Source organism: Pseudophryne corroboree, chromosome 3 (assembly GCF_028390025.1).
Source record: "Pseudophryne corroboree isolate aPseCor3 chromosome 3, aPseCor3.hap2, whole genome shotgun sequence".
Lineage (NCBI taxonomy): Eukaryota > Metazoa > Chordata > Amphibia > Anura > Myobatrachidae > Pseudophryne > Pseudophryne corroboree.
Genome location: NC_086446.1, coordinates 750,782,061 through 750,806,752, shown reverse-complemented (window position 1 = coordinate 750,806,752; position 24,692 = coordinate 750,782,061). Strand labels below are relative to the sequence as shown.

At 46.3% G+C, this 24,692-nt stretch overlaps 2 pseudogenes; both read left to right on the top strand.

The window, feature by feature from the left end:
- Nucleotides 1-20,883: 20,883 nt before the first annotated feature.
- LOC134895875 (5S ribosomal RNA) lies at nucleotides 20,884-21,003 on the top strand (annotated as a pseudogene).
- A 208-nt stretch (nucleotides 21,004-21,211) lies between these two features.
- Nucleotides 21,212-21,331, top strand: LOC134895924 (5S ribosomal RNA; annotated as a pseudogene).
- Nucleotides 21,332-24,692: the final 3,361 nt, after the last annotated feature.

The following is a 24,692-nucleotide window of genomic DNA, read 5'->3' as shown; positions in this document are numbered from 1 at the left end:
GCCCACACCGCACCCATTTCTTCTATACTTACCTTTCTGGCATCCATCGCTGACCGTGTGTGGGCCCCCTCCTCTCCCGTAGCCATCACCGCTGCTGCTAGCCCACTGAGCGCTAGAGACTGGCACAATGCCAGTGTCTACAGTGCATACGCAGGACTCCGGAAAAATGGCGCGGCGGCCATTTTTCCAGAGTCCTGCGCATGCGCTGTAGACTCTGGCACTCTGCCAGTGTCTCAGCGCTGAAAGCGCTAGCAACAGCGGTGATGGCTACAAGAGAGGACGGGGCCCACACACGGAGTCTACACTTGGGTCCTCTCCTCTCTAGAAATGCTGCTGTGCCCACAACAACATCTGACAATGCATCTGCATTATTAGGATTGGTACAAGGGTGGACATTTTATATTGCGTTGACCGTCAATAGATGGTTCTAGACACGCCCAAAAGGCGGTGCTAGACACACCCCTCCAACAGTGCACCCCCTAATAAAATGTGCTGCGCACGCCTATGGCTGCGGATAGGTGTATCTCTAGAAGCCTTCGGACAGGTGCCCCTTCAAAATATTGCTATGGGGTCAACAAATGTCTGGCTACGCCCCTGACCCAAAGGTTCATTTTAGGCCATTCCTAGTGGATATGAGCACCATGGGGGTCATTCCGACCCATTCGCACACTGCAATTTCTCGCAGCCGTGCGAACGGGTCTGAACTGCGCATGCCCACAGGCGGCAATACGCAGGTGCGTCGGTTGTTGGCGACAGCCGTCACCACGGAGCGGCAGACCTTACGAAGAAGCTGTTTGCAGCGGTGAACGCAAGAATATTGACAGGCAGAACCTGGGCGGCAACTCACCATTTTCGAGGAGTGTACGGAAAAACGCAGGCGTGCCCAACTGTTGAAGAGGAGGGTTCCTGACATCATCTCCAAGCCGGATCATCGCAGCGGGTGAGTAAGTCCTGAGCTGTGCAGAGACTGCAGAAACTTTTTGTTTGTGCATCTCTCTGCACAAGCGATTGCAGCCCTGCACAGCAAATCCCCCCCTCCCCTGTAAGCGGCGATTACCTGGGGAGGGGGCAGTGCAAAAAATAGCCAGCGTGTGACCAGGTCGGAATAACCCCCCATATTGTTTTTGTGGTGAACTGGAGGTGTCATAAGCCAAGACTGACATACATCTCCCAAATTATCATGAAACTGACATGAGAAAGAACAAAGATGTTGAATCAGTAACAGCATGCTGCATTTATTATAGATGAAGTGATTATATTATTACAGAAATAAAACATTCCTAGTAGCCGACTGTCAGGCATCTCTCCACTCTCAATTTTTTTCCACAGGGTTGACTAGCGCAGGTTATAAGAATCACAGCAAACCCGGGAAAGTCCATTACCACAAACCTCTTTGGTTTGAATCACAGACCACCTGCACCGTGAGGTAGTAGTTGCAAAGCCTTATAATGAATCAGTAAAACCCCTGCGCCCCACACAATAGAAGGCTGCTGAAACTTAATGTGATTTTCACCTATTACAAATAACATAGACAATAACAAGCAATATCTACTGCGCTCTTCTGTAGGGTATATATGAAAAATATTATGGATAATATTTAAATACCCAATTATTCATGCCACTAATAGCAATTGGGGGATTATGTAACTTGGGACCTTGGGGGTCATTCTGACCCATTCGCACGCAGCGGTCATTCGCTGCGGTGCAAATGGGTCAGAACTGCGCATGTGCGGCGTGCACATTGCGCACGCGCGCCGTTGCCAGAGCGCCTAGCATGAAGAAAAGACGCAGCGCTGGACGGAGAGAAGATTGACAGCGGAGAGGCGGTCCGGGGCAGATACTCACCGTTGGAGGCCATTTTCGGGGAGTGGTAAGAAGAACGCAGGCGTGTCCAGGCGAATGGAGGGCGTATGTCTGACGTCAGGACCGGGACCTTCATCACTGGATCCGTCGCACTGGGTAAGTAGCTGCAGGGCTGGTCTTGTTTTGCAGGAAAAATTTTAAGCATAGCAGGTCTGCACAATCCCCATAGGCGGGGATTAGTTGATCGCAGCAGCAGCAAAAAGTTGCTGTCTGCGATCAACTCAGAATGACCCCCCTTATTCAGTATGGATTGCAGATTCTGCTTTGTTTTTAGCAGAATCTGCAATCCTTGCAATTGCATGCTGGAGGCCACCCATCGCAGGGCAAGGCCACCCAGCATGCTACCCACAGCCCACCCACTGCGATTATGCTGTAATTGCGATTGCGCCGCAATTACAGTGTGGTCACAGAAACTGTGGATGCCTCCTGCCCCCAAAAAGCCACCAACAAGCCCCCATTATTCCGGCTCCACCCCAAAAATCCTGGGGCGCCGCCCGCCCACCCTGCAAACGCCTGTTGCCTGTCAATCAGGCAGAGGCGTTCGCAATTAATGCGGGCCGACTGTATTGACTGCACGCACACAGGATGGGACCTGCGCATGCATACACGGGTACCGTCTGTGAAATTAGGCCCTTAGTCGTGTAAAAAAAAAATAAAAAAAAAAATAGGATTTTAATTACCTACCGGTAAATCCTTTTCTCGTAGTCCATAGGGGATACTGGGAATCCATTTAGTACCATGGGTATAGATGAGTCCACTAGGAGCCTTGGACACTTTAAGAATTTGATAGTGTGCGCTGGCTCCTCCCTCTATGCCCCTCCCACCAGACTCAGTCTAGGAAACAGTGGCCAAGGAGACGGACATACTTTGAGAGAAGGATAGATAAGGAACGTGGTGAGATTCCAAACCAGCACACACAGAACAATAGGAAAGCCATGCTAACCAAACTTGAACATGAACAGCAACAGCTGAACAAACAAGAACACTTAACCAAGTAACAGTGCAGGAACAACAAAGCACCAGGCGGGCGCCCAGTATACCCTACGAGAAAAGGATTTACCGGTAGATAATTAAAATCCTTTTTTCTCTAACGTCCTAGAGGATGCTGGGGACTCCGTAAGGACCATGGGGATAGACGGGCTCCGCAGGAGACATGGGCACTTTAAGAAAGACTTTGGATCTGGGTGTGCACTGGCTCCTCCCTCTATGCCCCTCCTCCAGACCTCAGTTTGATACTGTGCCCAGTGGAGACTGGGTGCATTTCAGGAGCTCTCCTGAGTTTCCTGTCAGAAAGTATATTTGCTAGGTTTTTTATTTTCAGGGAGCCTGCTGGCAACAGACTCCCTGCATCGAGGGACTGAGGAGAGAGAAACAGACCTACTTCTCTGAGTTTCAAGGCTCTGTTTCTTAGGCTACTGGACACCATTAGCTCCAGAGGGATCGGTACGCAGGTCTCACCCTCGCCGTCCGTCCCAGAGCCGCACTGCCGTCCTCCTCGCAGAGCCGGAAGATAGAAGCCGGGTGAGTATGAGAAGAAAAGAAGACTTCAGAGGCGGCAGAAGACATCTTAATCTTCATAGAGGTAACGCACAGCAGAGAAGCTGTGCGCCATTGCTCTCATTCACCTCACACACATCTGTCAATGTAAGGGTGCAGGGCGCAGGGTGGGGGGGGGGGCCTGGGCAGCAATATAAACCTCTCCTGTGGCAAAAGTACATATACACATGTACAGCTGGGCACTGTACATGTATATAAAGAGCCCCCACCATGTTTTTAAGAATTTTGAGCGGGACAGAAGCCCGCCGCCGAGGGGGCGGGGCTTCTCCCTCAGCACTCACCAGCGCCATTTTCTCCACAGCACAGCGCTGAGAGGAAGCTCCCCGGACTCTCCCCTGCTTACTCATGGTGACAGAGGGTTTTCAAGAGGGGGGCACATAATTGGCGCATATACATACATAAAGGCGCTACTGGGTAAACATTCTGTGTTTTTCATGGGTCATATAACGCTGGGGTGTGTGCTGGCATACTCTCTCTCTGTCTCTCCAAAGGGCCTGGTGGGGTACCTGTCTTCAGAAAAGAGCTTCCCTGTGTGTGTGGGGTGTGTCGGTATGCGTGTGTCGACATGTATGAGGTTGAAGGCTCACCTAAGGAGGAGGGGGAGTGTATGAATGTAAGGTCTCCGTCGGCAGCACCTGACTGGATGGATATGTGGAATGTCTTAAGTGCTAATGTAAATTTATTGCACAAAAGATTAGACAAAGCTGAGGCTAGGGAACAGTCAGGGAGTCAAACCATGTCTGTCCCAATGTCGCCGGGACCTTCAGGGTCTCAGAAGCGCACACTATCCCAAATAGTTGACACAGATACCGACACGGATTCAGACTCCAGTGTCGACTACGATGATGCAAAATTACAGCCAAAAGTGGCTAAATGTATTCGATATATGATTATTGCAATAAAAGATGTTTTGCATATCACAGAGGAACCCCCTGTCCCTGACACGAGGGTACACATGTATAAAGGAAAGAAGCCTGAGGTCACCTTTCCCTCATCACATGAGCTGAACGAATTATGCAAAAAAGCTTGGGAAACTCCAGACAAGAAACTGCAGGTTGCCAAAAGGATTCTAATAGCGTATCCTTTCCCGACAATGGACAGGATCCGGTGGGAATCCTCCCCTAGGGTAGACAAAGCTTTGACACGCTTATCAAAAAAGATAGTGATGCCATCCCAAGATACGGCTACCCTCAAGGATCCTGCTGACCGCAAGCAGGAGGTTACCTTGAAGTTCATTTACACACATTCTGGTACGATACTCAGACCGGCAAATGCGTCGGCCTGGGTTTATAGTGCTGTAGCAGCATGGACAGATTCCTTATCAGCGGGGATTGAGACCTTAGATAAGGATACCATTTTAATGACCCTAGGGCATATAAAAGATGCTGTGTTATATATGAGGGATGCTCAAAGAGACATTAGTTTACTGGGTTCCAGAATAAACGCTATGTCTATTTCTGCTAGGCGAGTCTTATGGACCTGACAGTGGACAGGTGATGCCGACTCGAAGAGGCATATGGAGTTTTTACCTTACAAGGGTGAGGAATTATTTGGAGAAGGCCTCTCGGACTCGTCTCCACAGCTACGGCAGGTAAATCGAATTTTTTGCCTTATGTTCCCTCACAACCCAAGAAAGCGCCTCATTATCAAATGCAGTGCTTTCGTTCAAATAAAAGCAAAAGAGTACGAGGATCGTCCTTTCTTGCCAGAGGTAAGGGCAGAGGGAAAAAGCTGCACAACACAGCTAGTTCCCAGGAACAGAAGTCCTCCCCGGCCTCTGCTAAATCCACCGCATGACGCTGGGGCTCCCCTGAGGGAGTCCGCTCCAGTGGGGGCACGTCTTCGACTTTTCAGCCACATCTGGGTTCATTCACAGATGGATCCCTGGGCAATAGAAATTGTTTCTCAGGGATACAAGCTGGAATTCGAAGAGGTGCCCCCTCGCCGGTTTTTCAAATCGGCGCTACCGACTTCTCCCCTAGAAAGGGAGATAGTGTTACATGCGATTCACAAATTGTATCTTCAACAAGTGGTGGTCGAGGTTCCCTTGCTTCAAAGAGGGAAGGGATACTACTTAACTCTGTTTGTGGTCCCGAAACCGGACGGTTCGGTCAGACCCATTTTGAATTTAAAATCCCTGAACCTTTACTTAAAACGTTTCAAGATCAAAATGGAATCGCTCAGAGCGATCATCGCCAGCCTGGAAGGGGGAGATTTTATGGTATCTCTGGACATAAAGGATGCATACCTGCATGTTCCCATATATCCTCCTCATCAGGCGAACCTGAGACTTGCGGTACAGGATTGTCATTACCAATTTCAGACGTTGCCGTTTGGGCTTTCCACGGCCCCGAGGATTTTCACCAAGGTAATGGCGGAAATTATGGTGCTCCTGCGCAAGCAGGGTGTCACAATTAACCCATACTTGGACGATCTCCTCATAAAAGCGAGATCACGAGAGAAATTACTGAACAGCGTGTCACTTTCATTGAAGGTGTTACAGCAACACGGCTGGATTCTCAATATCCCGAAGTCACAGCTGGTTCCTACGACTCGTCTGACCTTCTTGGGCATGATTCTGGACACAGACCAGAAAAGGGTTTTTCTTCCGACAGAAAAAGCTCAAGAACTCATGACTCTGGTCAGGAACCTATTGAAGCCAAAACAGGTATCAGTGCATCACTGCACTCGAGTCCTGGGAAAGATGGTGGCATCATACGAAGCCATTCCCTTCGGCAGGTTCCATGCGAGGACTTTCCAATGGGACCTACTGGACAAGTGGTCCGGGTCACATCTACAAATTCATCAGCGGATCACCCTGTCCCCAAGAGCCAGGGTATCTCTCCTGTGGTGGCTGCAGAGTGCTCACCTCCTAGAGGGCCGCAGGTTCGGCATTCAGGACTGGATCCTGGTGACCACGGACGTGAGCCTCCGAGGTTGGGGAGCAGTCACACAGGGAAGAAATTTCCAAGGTCTTTGGTCAAGTCTAGAGATTTGTCTCCACATCAACATCCTGGAACTGAGGGCCATATACAACGCCCTACGTCAAGCGGAGCATTACTTCGCGACCAACCAGTTCTGATCCAGTCAGACAACGTCACCGCAGTAGCTCATGTAAACTGCCAAGGCGGCACAAGGAGCAGAGTGGCGATGGCCGAAGCCACCAGAATTCTTCGCTGGGCGGAGAATCATGTAAGCGCACTGTCAGCAGTGTTCATTCCGGGAGTGGATAACTGGGAAGCAGACTTCCTCAGCAGACACGACCTACATCCGGGAGAGTGGGGACTTCATCAGGAAGTCTTTGCGCAGATTGCAAGTCGGTGGGGACTGCCCCAAATAGACATGATGGCGTCCCTTCTCAACAAAAAGCTACAAAGGTATTGCGCCAGGTCAAGAGATCCTCAGGCGGTAGCTGTGGACGCCCTAGTGACACCGTGGGTTCGGTCTATGTATTTCCTCCTCTTCCTCTCATACCCAAGGTGTTGAGAATAATAAGAAAAAGAGGAGTGAGAACAATCCTCATTGTTCCAGATTGGACACGAAGGACCTGGTATCCGGATCTGCAGGAGATGCTCACAGAAGATCCGTGGCCTCTTCCTCTAAGACAGGACCTGTTGCAACAGGGGCCCTGTCTGTTCCAAGACTTACCGCGGCTGTGTTTGACGGCATGGCGGTCGAACGCCGGATCCTAGCGGAAAAAGGTATTCCGGATGAGGTCATTCCTACACTAATAAAGGCTAGGAAGGACGTGACATCAAAACATTATCTTATATGGCGAAAATATGTTTCTTGGTGTGTGGCCAGGAATGCTCCTACGGAAGAATTCCATCTGGGCCGTTTTCTTCACTTCCTACAAACTGGAGTGAATTTGGGCCTAAAATTAGGATCTATTAAGGTTCAGATTTCGGCCTTATCCATTTTCTTTCAAAAGGAATTGGCCTCTCTCCCAGAAGTACAGACGTTTGTGAAGGGAGTACTGCATATTCAGCCTCCTTTTGTACCTCCGGTGGCGCCTTGGGACCTTAACGTGGTGTTAAGTTTCCTTACGTCACATTGGTTTGAACCACTTAAAAAGGTGGAGTTGAAATATCACACTTGGAAGGTGGTCATGTTGTTAGCCTTGGCTTCGGCTAGGCGAGTTTCGGAATTAGCGGCTTTATCACATAAAAGCCCATATCTGGTTTTCCATATGGATAGGGCGGAATTTCGGACTCGTCCTCAATTCGTACCTAAAGTGGTCTCATCTTTTCATATGAACCAACCTATTGTCGTGCCTGTGGCGACGCGTGACTTGGAGGATTCCGAGTCCCTTGATGTGGTCAGGGCTTTAAAAATTTACGTGGCCAGAACGGCTAGAGTCAGGAAGACAGAAGCACTGTTTGTCCTGTATGCAGCCAACAAGGTTGGCGCTCCCGCTTCAAAGCAGACTATTGCTCGCTGGATCTGTAACACGATTCAGCAGGCGCATTCTACAGCAGGATTGCCGTTACCAAAATCGGTTAAGGCCCATTCCACTAGGAAGGTGGGCTCTTCTTGGGCGGCTGCCCGAGGGGTCTCAGCACTACAGTTGTGCCGAGCTGCTACTTGGTCGGGGTCAAACACCTTTGCAAAGTTCTATAAGTTTGATACCCTGGCTGAGGAGAACCTCCTGTTTGCTCAATCGGTGCTGCAGAGTCATCCGGTCTCTCCTGCCCGTTTGGGAGCTTTGGTATAATCCCCGTGGTCCTTACGGAGTCCCCAGCATCCTCTAGGACGTTAGAGAAAATAGAATTTTAAACTTACTGGTAAATCTTTTTCTCGTAGTCCGTAGAGAATGCTGAGCGCCCGTCCCAAGTGCGGACTACTTCTGCAAGACTTGTATATAGTTATTGCTCACATAAGGGTTATGTTATAGTTTCATCGGTTTTGGACCGATGCGATGTTGTTTTTTCATACTGTTAACTAGATAGTTTATCACAAGTTATACGGTGTGATTGGTGTGGCTGGTATGAATCTTGCCCTTGGATTAACTAAAATCCTTTCCTCGTACTGTCCGTCTCCTCTGGGCACAGTTTCTCTAACTGAGGTCTGGAGGAGGGGCATAGAGGGAGGAGCCAGTGCACACCCAGATCCAGAGCTTTTCTTAAAGTGCTCATGTCTCCTGCGGAGCCCGTCTATCCCCATGGTCCTTATGGAGTCCCCAGCATCCTCTACGGACTACGAGAAAAAGATTTACCGGTAGGTTTAAAATCTTATTTTCTCTTACATCCTTGAGGATACTGGCAATCCATTTAGTACCATAGGGAAGTACCAAAGCTCCCAAACCGGGTTGGAGAGTGCTGAGGTTCCTGCAGAACTGATTGAACAAACTGAAGGTCTTCAGAGGCCAAAGTATCGAACGTATAAAACTTTGTAAACGTGTTCGAACCTGACCAAGTAGCTGCTCAGCAGAGCTGTAAAGCCGAGACACCCCAGGCAGCCGCCCAAGAAGAGCCCACGGACCTAGTAGAGTGGGCCTGTACTGATTTTGGAACCGGCAATCCTGCATGGAATAAGCATGCTGGATAATGAGCCTGATCCAGCGTGCAATAGACTGCTTTGAAGCAGGACACCCAATTTTATTGGGATCGTAGAGAACGAACAGCGAGTCAGATTTCCTGTAACGAGCTGTCCTCTTTACGTATGCTTTCAAGGCCCTCACAACATCCAAAGACTTTGACATAGCAGAGGTGTCCGTAACAGCCGGAACCACAATATGTTGGTTGATGTGAAACGCGGACACCACCTTAGGAAGAAATAGGCCCACATCCACTCTCGACTGCAGAAAAAGCAGGAGACTTCTTCCATATACGGTGGTAATGTTTAGACGTTACCACCTTCCTGGCTTGGATCATAGTCGGGATGACCTTGTCAGGAATCCCTCTCCTGGCTAGAATCAGCTGTTCAACTTCCATGCCGTTAAATGTAGCCACGGTAAGTCTTGATAAACAAATGGGCCCTGTTGCAGAAGATCCTCGTGAAGAGGTAGAGGCCATTGATCTACTATCAGCATCTCGAGAAGATCCGCATACCGGGCTCTTCGAGGCCAGTCCAGAGCAATGAGGATTGCTTGAACCTTTTCCCTTTTTATTCTCTTTAGAATTCTTGGGATCAGAAGAAGTGGAGGAAACACGTACACCAGCAGGCAGACCCACGGAGTTGTCAGAGCGTCTACCGCCACTGCTTGTGGGTCTATCGGCCTGGAACAATATCGCATGAGCTTCTTGTTGAGTCGAGAAGCCATCATGTCGACCTGTGGATATTCCCACCGGCGTGTCAACCACCGGAACACCTCCGGGTGGAGGTCCCACTCACCCTGGTGCAGGTCGTGTCTGCTGAGGCAGTCCGCTTCCCAGTTGTCTACTCCCAGAAAGAAGACCGCCAACAACTCCATGGCGTGTTTTTCCACCCAGAGGAGAATTCTTGACACCGCTAACATTGCTGCTCTGCTTTTCATTCCGCCCTGTCGGTTTATGTACGTTTCCACCATCACATTGTCCGACTGGACTTGAATAGACTGATTAGAAAGTAGAGCTGAGGCCTGCAGAAGAGCATTGTAGATTGTCCTGAGTTCCAAGATGTTTATTGGAAGGACGACTTCCCAACTTGACCATCTTCCTTGAAACTGCACCCCCTGGGTGACTGCTCCCCAACCTCTGAGGCTTGCATCTGTGGTAGGCAGAATCCAATTCTGAATCCCGAACCTCCAACCCTCGACGAGGTGAGGTCTATAGCCACCACAGAAGGGAGATGCAGGCTTTTGGCGACAGACAGATCCTCTGGTGCATGTGAAGATGCGATCCGGACCATTTGTCTGGATCGCAGATCCAGCTGGACGGGCCTTGCATGAAACCTACCAGACTGAAGTGCCTCGTAAGAGGCCACCATTTTCCCCAGAAGACAAATGCACAGATGCACCGAGATCCGGGTTGGTTTCTGGACAGCCCGAACCATCGACTCGATTTCCATAGCCTGCTCCAAGGGAAGGAACACTCCCTGAGACTCTGTGTCCAGTATCATTCCCAGGAAAGGAAGCCTCTCCATCGGTTCCAGGTGAGATTTTGGTAAGTTCAGAATCCACCCGTGATCCAGGAGTAGCCAGGTTGAGAGGCCAATGCTGTCCAACAACCGCTCCCAGGACGGTGCCTTTATCAGAAGATCGTCCAGGTACGGAATTATGTTCACTCTCTGTTTGCGGAGTAGAAACCTCATCTCTGCCATCATCTTGGTGAACACTCCCGGTGCCGTGGAGAGACCAAATGTCAGGGCCTAGAACTGGTAGTGGCAGTCCTGCAATGCAAACCATGGATAAGCCTAATGAGGCGCCCCGATCGGAATGTGAAGGTACGCATCCTTGATATCCAGAGACACTAGGAATTCCCCCTTCTCCAGACCTGAGATCACCGCTCTCAGAGACTCCATCTTGAATTTGAACACTTGTAAGTACGGGTTCAACGACTTGAGATTCAAAATTGGTCTTACCAAACTGTCCGGTTTTGGTAATACAAACAAGTTGTAATAATATCCCTTGTTTTGCAGATGAGGTGGAACTGGAACAATGACCTGAGTCTCTACCAGTTTTTGAATGGCGTCCTGTAAGGTTATACTTGCTTCCTGTGAAACTGGTAAACCTGATTTTAAGAATCTGTGAGGTGGTAGCTCCTGAAACTCCAGTCTGTAGCCCTGGGAAATAAGATCTATGACCCAGGGATCCTGGCATGATGTTGTCCAGATATGACTGAAAAATTTTAGTCGGGCTCCCACCTGCCAGTCTTCCAGGCATCGCGGTCGACCATCATGCTGAAGGCTTTGAGCTCTGTTCCTGTAAACCGGCAGTTGCTGGTTTTCGTGGTTTACCTCTAGCGCCTCTGGTGGCTGTAAAAGAACCTCTGGTTTTGCCCTTAAACTTGGCAGTCCAAAAGGACTGTAGATTAGGTCCTGAGTAGGCCTTTCTGGCTGGGGGAGCTGCAGAACGAAGATACGTGGACTTAACCGCAGTAGCTTTAGAGATCCATTTATCTAGTTCATCTCCAAATAAGGCCCCTCATGTGAAGGGTAGGCCTTCCACGCCTTTCCTGTAGTCCGCGTCAGCAGTCCACTGGCATAGCCATAAGCCATAGCAGTGGTGCATGAATTAGGCAAGCCTATTTCTTTTATGGCTTCCACCATAAAAATCGCAGAGTCCTGTGTATGTTGCAGGAGTAAAATAATCTCCCCCTTAGGCAAGGTACTGTACCTAACCCTTCAATTAGGTTACCTGACCATTTGGTGATGGCCTTAGTAATCCACCCACATGCTATAGTGGGTTTCTGGGACACCCCACCAGCTGTATACAAAGATTTCAGTGTATTCTCAATTCTATGATCAGCCGTGTCTTTTAGAAAGGCTGCACCCGGGACAGGCAATACAATTTTCCGTGACAGCCTGGATACTGATGCATCCACTATTGGTGGATTTTCCCATTTTTTTCCTGTCCTCAGGAGGAAAGGGAAAAGATGATATCAACCTTTTAGGGATTTGACATTTCCTATCAGGATTAACCCATGGATCTTCAAACAGGGTATTTAGTTCCTTTGACACAGGAAAAGTGGTTGAGGATTTCTTTTTTATATTAAATAAGATTCCTCAGTCTCCTCTGTTACTTATCAGGGATATGCAGAACTTCTCTGATAGCTTCTGTGAGAGCCTCTATTCCCTGTGACAGAGTAGCCTCCCCCTCCTCTGAGTCCACCTCCCCCTCTTCCATGTCTGACCCCTTATCAGCAGAGTCAGGCTGCAGAATATGGCCCAAAGGACGTTTTTGCGGACAAATGGTAAGGGACTGAGTTGCTGGTTTGGGTACTGAGTCTCTGTTCATAAACTCAGTCATTGATTATTTTAAGTATTGCGTCTCTTTCTCATTGTGGGACAATTTAGTAAAAATATTGGAAATCATTCCCATAATGGAATCCAGCCAAGCTGGCTCTGCCCCACTAGCCTGAGAGGGTGCACTGCACTGAGCACACTGCAGTGAACCCCCTGGAGAAGAGGAACACTGTGCCATACATGAAACACACTCTTTGCCTGACATACTGTGACAGTGGCAGCACACACACACAGGAACAGGTTAAATGCACAATTAACCCACAAAGAGCCCTTCAAGAGAGACACAGAGCACAGAGATAGTCTGGAGCCAGCACACAGTGCCCTTACTGCTAATGCCAAGCTTAGCCATGTCGCAAACTAAGTACACAAATTGGGGACCTAGTACACTAGTAAGCACTTTCCCCCCCTCCCCCTGCTATGACCCACTGGTACCACTGAGGTAATCTGGAGTCTCTCCAGAGGAGCTGCGCAGGCCCTGCGCATCCCTCATGCCACCATAATGGTCTTGCGACCCGCTAACCGTGACTCCGGCTTAGTACTCACCACTCTTCTATCTTCTGGCTCTGTTAGGGGTGGCGGAGTGCTGTGGGTATTTACGCTTGCCGTGGTGGAGCTTGCGAATAGTTCCCTCAGGAGCTATGTCCTGTCAGCGAGGAACGGGACCATTAAGCCTTCAAGAGGTTGGGTCATTCCTCCCCCTAAGTCCCACAAAGCAGGCAGGCTGGTGCCATCCAGACCTGCTTGAAAATAACAAACGTACAAATAAATGCAGAAAACTCTTCAGGAGATTCCAGCGACGTGACTGTCTCCTCCGGGCACATTTTCTAAACTGAGTCTGGTAGAAGGGGCATAGAGGGAGGAGCCAGCGCACACTATCAAATTTTTTAAGTGCCCAAGGCTCCTAGTGGACCCATCTATACCCCATGGTACTAAATGGATTCCCAGTATCCCCAAGGACATAGGAGAAATAAATAGTAGTCACTGTTTTGTGAATGTGATATATTCGACTTGTGCACAGGGCCATACATAGGGGGTTATACAGAATTGTTAGCAAACCAAAAAAAGTTAGCAATTGGGCAATACCATGTTGCACTGCAGGTGGGGCAGATGTAACATGTGCAGAGAAAGTTAGATTTGGGTGGGGTGTGTTCAAACTTAAATTTAAATTGCAGTGTAAAAATAAAGCAGCAAGTATTTACCCTGCACAGAAACAATATAAACAACCCAAATTTAACTCTCTCTATGCACATGTTACAGCTGCCCCACCTGCAGTTCACATGGGGGGGGTCATTCCGACCCGTTCGCACGCATCGGTTTATCGCTGCGGTGCGAACAGGTGTAGAATGCGCATGCCGGGTGGCCGCAGTGCGCGATGTTGCCCGGCGACCGTTACGTCGCGGCTACCGAAGGAAGCGGTCGCAGAGCCGTCCACAAAGAAGATTGACAGGAAGAAGGCGTTCCAGGGCAGATCCGGCCCGTTTGGAGCCGTTTTCGGGGAGAGGAGAAGAAAACGCAGGCATGTCCAGGAGAACGGATGTCTGACGTCATAGCCGGCTCCAGCATCGCAGAGATCGTCGCACAGGGTAAGTATGTCCAGGGATGCTCTACTTTTGCTTGAAATATTTTTAGCATAGCAGGGCTGCATAAGCGATCGCAGCCCTGCTAAGCTAAAATACACTCCCCCATAGGCGTGGACTAGTTGATCGCAGCAGCAGCAGCAAAAAGTTGCTGACTGCGATCATCTCGGAATGACCCCCATGGTTTTGCCCAATTGCTAACTTTTTTGGTTTGCTAATAGACCTGAATCACTTCCAGAATCCTCACATCACTGATGTCCAATAAAAAGGAAACTGTAAATGATATCCACATTAGTATACATACTAATCCTGGTTTTCCCAAACATTGTACTTTTTCCACACTACTATGATTCCCCAACTTGTCCTCTGCACCCCATTTAGGATACATAAGAGACACAAGGGGGCAACATAGTGTAAAATAGTGCAAGTTTATTCACATTAATCACGGGTAAAAATTTAAAACAGATGGCCGCGTGGTTATGGATTAATTTGTTGACCTGAATTAGGTCGACAGTCAGCTGTTCGAACACTATTGGTCGACATGGGCAAAAGGTTAACACAGCTAAATGGTCGGCACGGGACAGGTTGACGCATGAAAAGGTCGACATCAGATTTTTTTTATGTTGTTTGGTGTCATTTTTTTTGTGTAACATTACCAGAAAATGGTTACTATTCCCAATCGTAGTCCACATGGACAGTAAAGTATGAAAAAGGTAAAAATACAAAATAAATTGTCAAAAAGCCATGTCGACCTTTACACCTGTTCCGTGTTGACCATGGCCCTCATTCCGAGTTGTTCGCTCGTTAGTGGTTTTCGCAACGGAGCGATTTGTCGCAAACTGCGCATGCGCAATGTTCGCAGAGCGCATGCGCTTAGTTATTTTACTCAAAAGTTAGGTATTTTACTCACGGCATAACAAAGAATTTTCATTGTTCTGGTGATCGGAGTGTGATTGACAGGAAGTGGGTGTTTCTGGGCGGAAACTGGCCGTTTTATGGGTGTGTGTGAAAAAACGCTGCCGTTTCTGGGAAAAACGCGGGAGTGGCTGGAGAAACGGGGGAGTGTCTGGGCGAACGCTGGGTGTGTTTGTGGCGTCAAACCAGGAACGAAACTGACTGAACTGATCGCAGTGGCAGAGTTAGTCCCGAGCTACTCAGAAACTGCAAAGAAATTTCTATTCGCAATTATGCAAATCTTTCGTTCGCAATTCTGCTAAGCTAAGATTCACTCCCAGTAGGCGGCGGCTTAGCGTGTGCAAAGCTGCTAAAAGCAGCTAGCGAGCGAACAACTCGGAATGAGGGCCCATGTTAGGAGTCTATAAAATAGTTACTGCCATACAATGGTACTAAATCATCTCTCGCCTGCTGCTCATGGAGTTTCAGGAGGTTTCTGCAATACAGCCAAACATTTGCACTACCTACTGATCTGAGAGGAAGTCCAGGGCCATTGTAGATCGAAATACAATGCTATCAAGTAACCTACAGTACGTGCTTCCTGATTCTGGAATTGATGGTCCAATCACCTCTTACGTTGCTCCCCACTGAGAGAGTGGATCATTCTCACCTAAGGGCACCCATCTAAAACATAAAACACAAATTGCCTTCTGGTGCAAATAAACCCGGCATCCGACGCGGGAAACCGGGGGGAAACCTCCCCCCCGTCCCCCCAACCCCCTCCGCCCAAAAAATAAACAACTATCATATTAAATGAGAATGAAGCTTAGCTGCAGATAATTAGGGAACAAAGTTTTCTCTTGGGAAAATGTAGCAAAACAACTAACCTGCGCTTGGGATTTAAAAAAAAAACATATATCTCGGAGTCTACTAAACATATAAATCATTTATTAAGACATAACAAGCATATGCTATTTTAAAAAAATAAACAGGAGGACAACAAGCATGAAATCCACCTATCAAAGTGAAACGCAGTAAAAGGCTTGACGACATGGGTTGTTACCCACTATTACAAGGGAAACTGTAAGCATGGGGTCCACTTGACAAGGGGCAAACCAGGTCTTGTCAGTGCAGGGCTGGAGCCTCTATGTAGCACAAAACTCCAATGAAATGAATGGACCATTAACACAAATGGGAAGACTATATGGTAATTTAGAGTTGATCGTAGCAGCAAATTTGTTTGCAGATGGGCAAAACCATGTGCACTGCGGGAGGGGGGGGCAGATAGAGTTAGATTTGGGTGGGTTATTTTGGTTCTGTGCAGGGTAAATACTGGCTGCTTTATTTTTACACTGCAATTTAGATTTCAGTTTGAACAAACCCCACACAAATCTAACTCTCTCTGCACATGTTATATCTGCCCCCCCCCTTCCCCATCCTGCAGTGCACATGGTTTTGCCCACCCGCTAACAAATTTGCTGCTATGATCAGGTCTGAATTAGGCCCTATAACACCATGCTACTGTAAATGGTGCAAGCAGCATCCCAAAAAATGCTCTGAAATGCAACGGAAGGCAAACGTGCAACTGGGTATAGACACATAGGGCGGTATCCTATTAGTGGTGATGCGATTTAGAGCAATCAAAACAGCAGGATATCGCAATTAATGACTGATGGTCATTATCGCTGTATCCAATGAAAAGCCGATTTGTTCGCCCGAAATTGGACCTGCGATCTCACAAAAACACATGGGATCGGTGATAAGTCTGGCGGCCCATTATAACGGATTATGCTTCGGGTGCCTGGTTTTAATCTGCATAAATATATTTAACAAACACTTCTGAAACACAAATAATTTAATTTGCTTTTTTGATATAATCTATAGGGTAATTAAAGATAGATGATTTGTTTGTGTGCAGTCCTCATATTACTTTGTTGGTTGCTATGAAAACCACTTTAAGACTTCAAAGCTGTGCATCTGAGGCCACATACACAGACGGAGGCTCTCAAAGCCCTGAACTGTGCAGTTCATTTAGGACGAGGTTCATTTTCCCTCTCCGTTCTGTGGTGAATCGTCATGGAGATTCTTAATTACTAACAATGTTTGAAATCTAGACTCTTCTTCAAACATATATTTGTGTAATTATATTATTATAGTTATATTATTACATTGTTGTTATTATGGGGTACATTTACTAAGCAGTGATAAGAACGGAGAAGTGAGCTAGTGTAGAAATTTCCCCATCAACCAATCAGCAGCTCTGTATAATTTTATAGTATGCAAATTATAGATGTTACTTCAGTGCTGATTGGTTGCCATGGGCAATTCTCCACTGGCTCACTTCTCCCCTCTTATCACTGCTTAGTAAATGTACCCCTAAGGCCTATTTATTAACATTATTTTTACTAAAATAATGTGAAAAAGTGGTGTTTTCACTCAATTGTATTAAAGGGCATTTGGAGCAGTTTTCATGAAAAACTGCTCCAAACCCTTTAATTGTCTTTATTTATTTTTTAGTAAGCCACATCGCATTCCCCATACTTATAATGGGAAATGTGATCTGGCCCAAATTTACTAAAAAGAAAAAGAAAAATAATACCGCACTGTGCCCTGTGATAATAATGCCAGCTCAGGCTGGCGAGATCACAGGGCAGCACTGCGATGTGCTGACTTTGCCCAGCTTTCTCTGCCCCCTGGCAGAGAAAGCTGTGAGGGGACAGGGCTCCAGTGATCAGCTAGGTCTGTCCGATGGACACACAAGCTGATCACAGTCAAAAAATAAAAGTTTGAAAAAAACAAAAACATACTTACCAGTCCAGGGAGCCGGTGTCCGCTGCTCTGGTGAGCGCTGCCGGGCACCGTGACCTCCATATGCTGCGCTGTGACCCTGGTGCAGTAAAGTGATGCTGCAAAGCAGCAGCGCACTTTACAGCACCGGGGGTCACAGCACAGAAGAACGACCCGGCGCCCGGAAGCCTCCTGGAGCAGCGGATACCGGCTCCTGGACTGGTAAGTATAAAATCCGGGGACAAGCTCTGTCCCTGCATGCGATAATTGATACTTCCATGCGATGTATTCAGTTATCGCAGTGCGAGTCTGGTCAAGTTTATCACCTGTCATCCGCATCATCAGATGCAGATGGTGATAAATAGACCTCTAAATCTTTTAGTCCAGCTAAGAATTGTATTTAACCTTGTAAATAAACAAAGACCGGCAGTTGCCAAGAAAAGAAAGGGATTGCCTTTTTGGAGCACTCTTTTGAATTAATTAATATTACATTGATATGATTATTTATATTAAAACTTAACTTTTAATATTCTCGTTAAAATATAAGGGGTATAAATTTATTTAAATCTATCGTGTATATATACACGTGTGCAAAATGAGCATTTATGTTAAATCCCCCCAAAAAGTTATTTTATTGACATGTGACTATCTTTGTGGTGAATATTTTTTGTGTGAATTTATTACTCACTCCTGTAATAAAAGAGATATTTTCTAAAGTCACACGGCTTAATTGTCTTATATTTATTAATTAAACATATTGAAGTTATACTTCTTGGTTCAACAAAAAGCCTACTGCAACATAAGTTCGGTTTCCATACACCATCTTCCCATACACAATTCAACACTATTTTCCTCAAAAATTTATGAAAAATATGGACCACACTACTGCCCTCTATTTATTAACAATCAATATAACCGGGCTTGCTAGGTTGACATATTAGAAGTCCTCCGATGGTTGTAACGATACAAATGTATCCAGCGCTTACGACTTGAAACTATGGGGGTCATTCAGAGTTGTTCGCTTGTTGCGATTAAGGCAAAAATGCGCATGCGCATGGTATGCAGTGCGCATGCGCTAAGTAATTTAACACAAAACTTAGTAGATTTACTCACGTCCGAATGAAGAATTTTCATCGTTGAAGTGATTGGAGTGTGATTGACAGGAAGTGGGTGTTTCTTGGCGGAAACTGACCGTTTTCTGGGAGTGTGCGGAAAAACGCAGGCGTGCCAGGATAAAACGCGGGAGTGTCTGGAGAAACGGGGAAGTGGCTGGCCGAACGCAGGGCGTGTTTGTGACGTCAAACCAGGAACGAAACGGGCTGAGCTGATTGCAGTGTAGGAGTAAGTCTTGAGCTACTCAGACACTGCTAAGAATTATTTATTCGCAATTCTGCTACTCTTTCGTTCGCAATTCTGCTAAGCGAAGATACACTCCCAGAGGGCGGCGGCCTAGCGTGTGCAATGCTGCTAAAAGCAGCTAGCGAGCGAACAACTCGGAATGAGGGCCTATGTTCCTTTTAATAGTTATCACAGTCTCAAAATTGTGAACTGTGCCTTAATTAGCAAGTACTGTTCTGCTATAACACATTCTAGACATATGATACAAATGTTGCCAACGCTAGCTGTCTATGAATACAGCATGAAGCAGTGTGCCTCAATTCCCAAACTCTGTACTACTAAAATATGTTTCAGCATAAGAAAAACATTTTATTGAAAACAGCGCAGACACACCAATTATCATCTCTGAGAGTGAGTCCTTAAACCGCAGAGAATTTTCTATTAACCTGCTGCTGTCAGTTTGATATATCAGAGCTCACTCAAATCTCTTAGAAGACCTGAACATACACTCAGGGGCGCGCAATATGAGACAAAAACAAACCACAACATCATATACAGAGAAATGTGACATGGCATGTCCCTTTAAATTCTATATGCGTGCACAACCAATAAGAGACCAGAGGTCTGCCAGTGATATTATATGGGGTTTTGGAAAAGAAAGAGTTATGGGAAACCGCACAAGTCCTCAATAAGATAATTAGTAACCTCTGAAAAACTGAATTATCCCGAATAGCTTCTAGATATAGCAACTAAGGGTATGGATAGTTAATCCTGGTCCCAAGCTAATTGTTGCTTTCAACGACGACGTCCTGTGATCAAGCACTCAATGCGAAACGTACGTCAGGAGGAAGTACCGCGATCACGTGATGCGCACACGTGACCGCACCAGCCGGAATCCCGAGGACGGTCACCAGGCAACGGCCGCAAGCTCCGTCTTCTGAACGGGGATACCTCGACCACACGCCACTGCAGCCACTGAAGCCTCCGGAGCACGGTCACCAGGCAACGGCAGCAAGCTCCGTCCTTTGAACGGGGAGACATCAACCACACGCCACTGCAGCCCCTGAAGCCTCTGAAGCACGGGCACGGCAGTGTCGGGTCTAACAGTGACATATCTAGACCGGAGCTGGTATCGTATACCCTGCACTCCCCATATTGCGAATTGCACATACAAAAGCTTGTTAGCCATAAGTTCTTCTCTCCTTATTCTTATCTTTTCTTTCTTCCTTCTTATCTTTGAACTAATAGTAGCCACTATAAGTGTCATTATCTTTTCCAGCCATATTGTCATACTTAGTTTAAGTACAACACAGGATTAATTGTCCCTACTATTAATATCATATGGACCTTATACCTTCAGCATCAAGGTTTACAATTGGGATAATCCTCATTGGCTACAAAACATCAAAAGCAAGCTGATTTAACTCAGTAGGCATCACTGACTGTGTTATATTTGTCTTTGGAAACTCAAGAACGACTAACTTCAGCAAATATTCAGGACTTTGAACTTTATAAGGCTCAAGCAAATTTACACATGTGCAATCAGCACTTAGCTCCAGCCTGCTTTCTTACAATACAAGCAGGCATTTATTAGAGGTTTTAAGCATCAGGCACCTCCAAGCTATTGTCTGGTTCAATGCTTAAGGGTATACCATGAATTAATTCATCATTTGTGCAGTATAATTATATCTTGCACCCACATAGTCACCAATTGTGGTCCGGCTGTTCTGGTGTTCTCAGGGTTTTTCAGGAGTGAAAGGCGTGTCCTAATTGTGGACATTGTGTGGTGTTCAGTAATTTACCCACATAACAGGCCTTCACTAATGTGCATATTGTTACTTGTGGTTGATATGCTACAGGGTGATTAAGTCAGGTTGCTACATATTATCCTACTCAATCTTTTATTGTACCATGTATATATAACTTGCAATACTTGGCAAATCACAATTTAAAAATTCAGATGATTCAGGAGGGTGAGTACAAGATTTGCGGTCATACCTCACTGGAAATGCCCAATCTCTTCTGACCTTGGAAGCTAAGCAGTGAAAGGCCAGGTTAGTAAAAGGATGGGTGACCACCTTTGAACACCCAGGTACTGCAATAAATTGACTCCCCTATAGTTTCATCCACACCCAAAATATTGGGTATTTGGAATTCATATAATTGGTTTGCATAGGCAAGCCTAAATTGTGGAGACAGTGTAACCTTCCTGTTACAAAAATACGCTGATAACTCATCTATATTTCCTCTGCGACTGGTAATCTAACCTAGTGGCTGCACACATTTAGGTGACTCTAGAGGGAGAGTACAATATTTGCGGTCATACATCACTGGAGATGCCCAATCTCTTCTGACCTTGGAAGCTAAGCAGTGAAAGGCCGGGTTAGTACTAGGATGGGAGACCACCTTTGAACACCCTGGTACTGCAAGAAATTGACTCTCCTATACTGTGTCACCCACTTATATATATATACTACGGGGTACCTGACTCTTATATGACCCATGATTTAATTCTCGGCATTGATTGTAATCCACAATGGATACTTGCTGAACAAATGATGGTCATACATTACATGAATCTGAATGTGTAATGACTAATGAACTCTGCAACCACATCCATTAATTTCCGGCAACTGATACACTGTGATATGGACATCACGTATTATTTGTAATGTGTTTTATATTTTCGCAAAGCTTCTAATTATACACACAGTTACTCCTAAAAAATCTTTTAATGTATAATCTAATAAAAATGGTTTTACCAGTAATAAATTATTAATTATATTTCCATCCTCTGAATTAGAGTGCTCCCAAAAAAGAGTCTACTTTCCAATACCTTTCTGTTTGGTTTTTTTTCTTGATATTATATGGGGTGCATGCAATATTAGAATAATAGGATATATAAAATTATCTACTGAGGGTTATGATAAGGTGATTATTCCAATTTGAAAAGGAAAAAGGTTTATGTCTATTTAACTATATCTGTTCTCAATATGGACTTGTATGCGTGTGTGCAATTACTAAGTTAATACAAGATCTAGGGACTCACACATATATATAATGGATGTGATAAGATGTGTCCATGAGTTAAATTAAGTTGATGATAAACTATATGAGCTATAAGTATTTTTACACCTGAACACGTATCCGTATATGGCTAATGATTATAAGGTTAACATGGAATTGGAAGTCTTCTCACAGGTGGAAATGTGAGAAGGTGATCACTTTAACTCTACCCCTGCGACCAGTAACAGGTGATAACAATACCTGTAAAATCTGACTGAGAGCGGATTGGGGGAATGACGTTTAAAACAATGGACTTTTTGAAATCACGCCAGGCAGTACTGGTGAGCAAGCTCGTGTGTGGTGAAACGTACGTTCAGACAGAGAGCCTATTACAGGTAGCGGCTCCTCATTGCAGGAGGAAGCCGGGTTCAGCAGACAGCCGATCCAGTGGCAAACGCAGGATTTCTAGAGGGGGGTTTCCAAATGCAATCCATAATCTCCCACTCTGCGGGGCAAATGCAGGAGTCTGGGGGAGCGGTAGAAGAACCTAGTAATGACCCTGAACATTGGTACTTTTTATACATTGGATACTGTATGGAATACAGTATTAATATTTAACACTATAGATTGTATATGGTATAGGCAGTATCAAACATATTTAAACAATATAAATAAGATAAGTGGTCAGGAAAAGGTTAAACATGCCATACTAAATAAATAAACATAATAGAAACAGTAGTAGACAGAAGTGCACTTTCTAAGCACACATTCTCCCACCTCATGGAAAGGCTTCTGTCTCTTCTCCCTTGCAGCTACCTTCATATTTTATACCAGTGATGGCTAACCTTGACACTCCAGCCTTTGTTAAACTACACATCCCAGCATGCCCTGCATCAGTTTTAGCAAGGCCAAATAGCAAAACTGTAGCAGGGCATGCTGGGATGTGTAGTTCAACAACAGCTGGAGTGTCAAGGTTAGCTATCACTGTTATATACCATTGCTATTGTTGTTATAATTTGAGCCACTTGCCAAGAGGAAGGGGGTTTCCAGGCAACCAGAACCCCCCCCCCCCCCCCCCCCCGCGTTTGCCTATGCGATCGCCGATAACAGCACGGCAAGACACCACCTCCTATACACCCTCTTTTTCTCAATTGTTCACACCTCCCTGCAGGCGCATTTGAGCCCTGCAATGCTGGTAGTATTAGGGCTCATCTAACACCTGATACAGGGGCACGGAGTGGCGCTGTAGCTACATTTTCATCGGTCTGGGGGGAAGCAGATGGGGGTATGTGCTCAACAGGCGGACTTTCTATCATTCACATTGATTAACAATACTTAATTAACACACAGCACCATTGCCATTTGTTTCAAACTATGTACTGCATGTCTCTTGGTATGGCAAGGTAAAGTGAGCAACACCTTATATGGCAGTGAAGAAAGTAAGGTGGATACAGTTCCACCGTCCACTACACTAAGCTGGCTGCTATACACTATTGAGGGGTACCCCTGTCAAAAAATCGATATCTGAATGATCACTTTGTGTCTCTAATTGTATTCCAAACGGTTAGGCAATTTTTATATTATTGTGGTAACTATCTTATACCAATATGGAAATTTGCATATGTTAAAAATCTGATGCGTTATATAATCTCCAGGTACGAATTTTAGAGAATGAGCACTTAATATACTAAATATAAGATCAGCAGATTATTAAGAACCCAAAGTGATTGACCACTCCTGTTGTGCTTTCCCGTGTAATTATATGTTTACATACCCAAAAAGGTGTCATAGCAGAATTACAACTCTGGGTGGTAACCAGTGCATTAGCATATGAAATGTGATGTCTATTGGAAAGTACACTGCCCCATGTGTTATTTATAAATAGTAGGTGCTGATAAATCTCGCACTGCTTTGGTCCTCTAAAGGCTCATATAGACGGGCCGATGCGGGAGAGATGTGTGCTGACCGAACCGCTCAGCACACATCTCTCCCGCCGCTCAGCACAGCGTGATCTGTGCTGAGCATGCGGGGGGAGACGGGGGGCCACTCATTTCACCCAGCGGGTGAAGTGAGCGACCCGCTAGATTGGCCTGCATGCAGGCCAATCTAGCACCAGCGAAAGCGATGCGCGGGGCTGCGCATCACTATCGCTGTAGGGGGTACACAACACGGAGCGATAATGCTCAAATTCTAAAGGCCCGTACACACAGGTCGATATATCGGCCGTTCTCTTGAACGGCCGATATATCGCGGGTCCGTCGGCCAGTGTGTACGGCTGATACGTCTGTGAACTCCGTCGTTCACAGACGTATCGCATCGGACGCGCAGCACAGCCGACGGCCAATATATCTACCGATATATTGGCGCGTCGCTGTGTGTGTACGGCCGACCGCCCATACACATGCTGCGGTGGCCAGCAGTGATTGACAGCTGAACTGGGCGGGCGTGTGTACACGCCGACGGATCGGACAGTGTGTATGCACAGCACACTGCCCGATCCGTCCATAGATATATCTGCAGATCAATTGATCTGCAGATATATCTATTAGTGTGTACCCACGTTAAGCAATCTAGTCAGATTGCTTAGAATATCGCTCTGTGAGTAGTTGAGTACCCCCCTTAAGAGATTTGAGCGAACTTTGAAATGTTAAATTGATGATAGCAGGCTAATGGTAAACTATGTGCGGCTTGAGGATTTATTATCCATATACTCAAATATGTTACAGCAGAATGACACATGTTAATTATGACAGAGTTTACATTCTGGGGTTGCAATCAGTGTGTTAG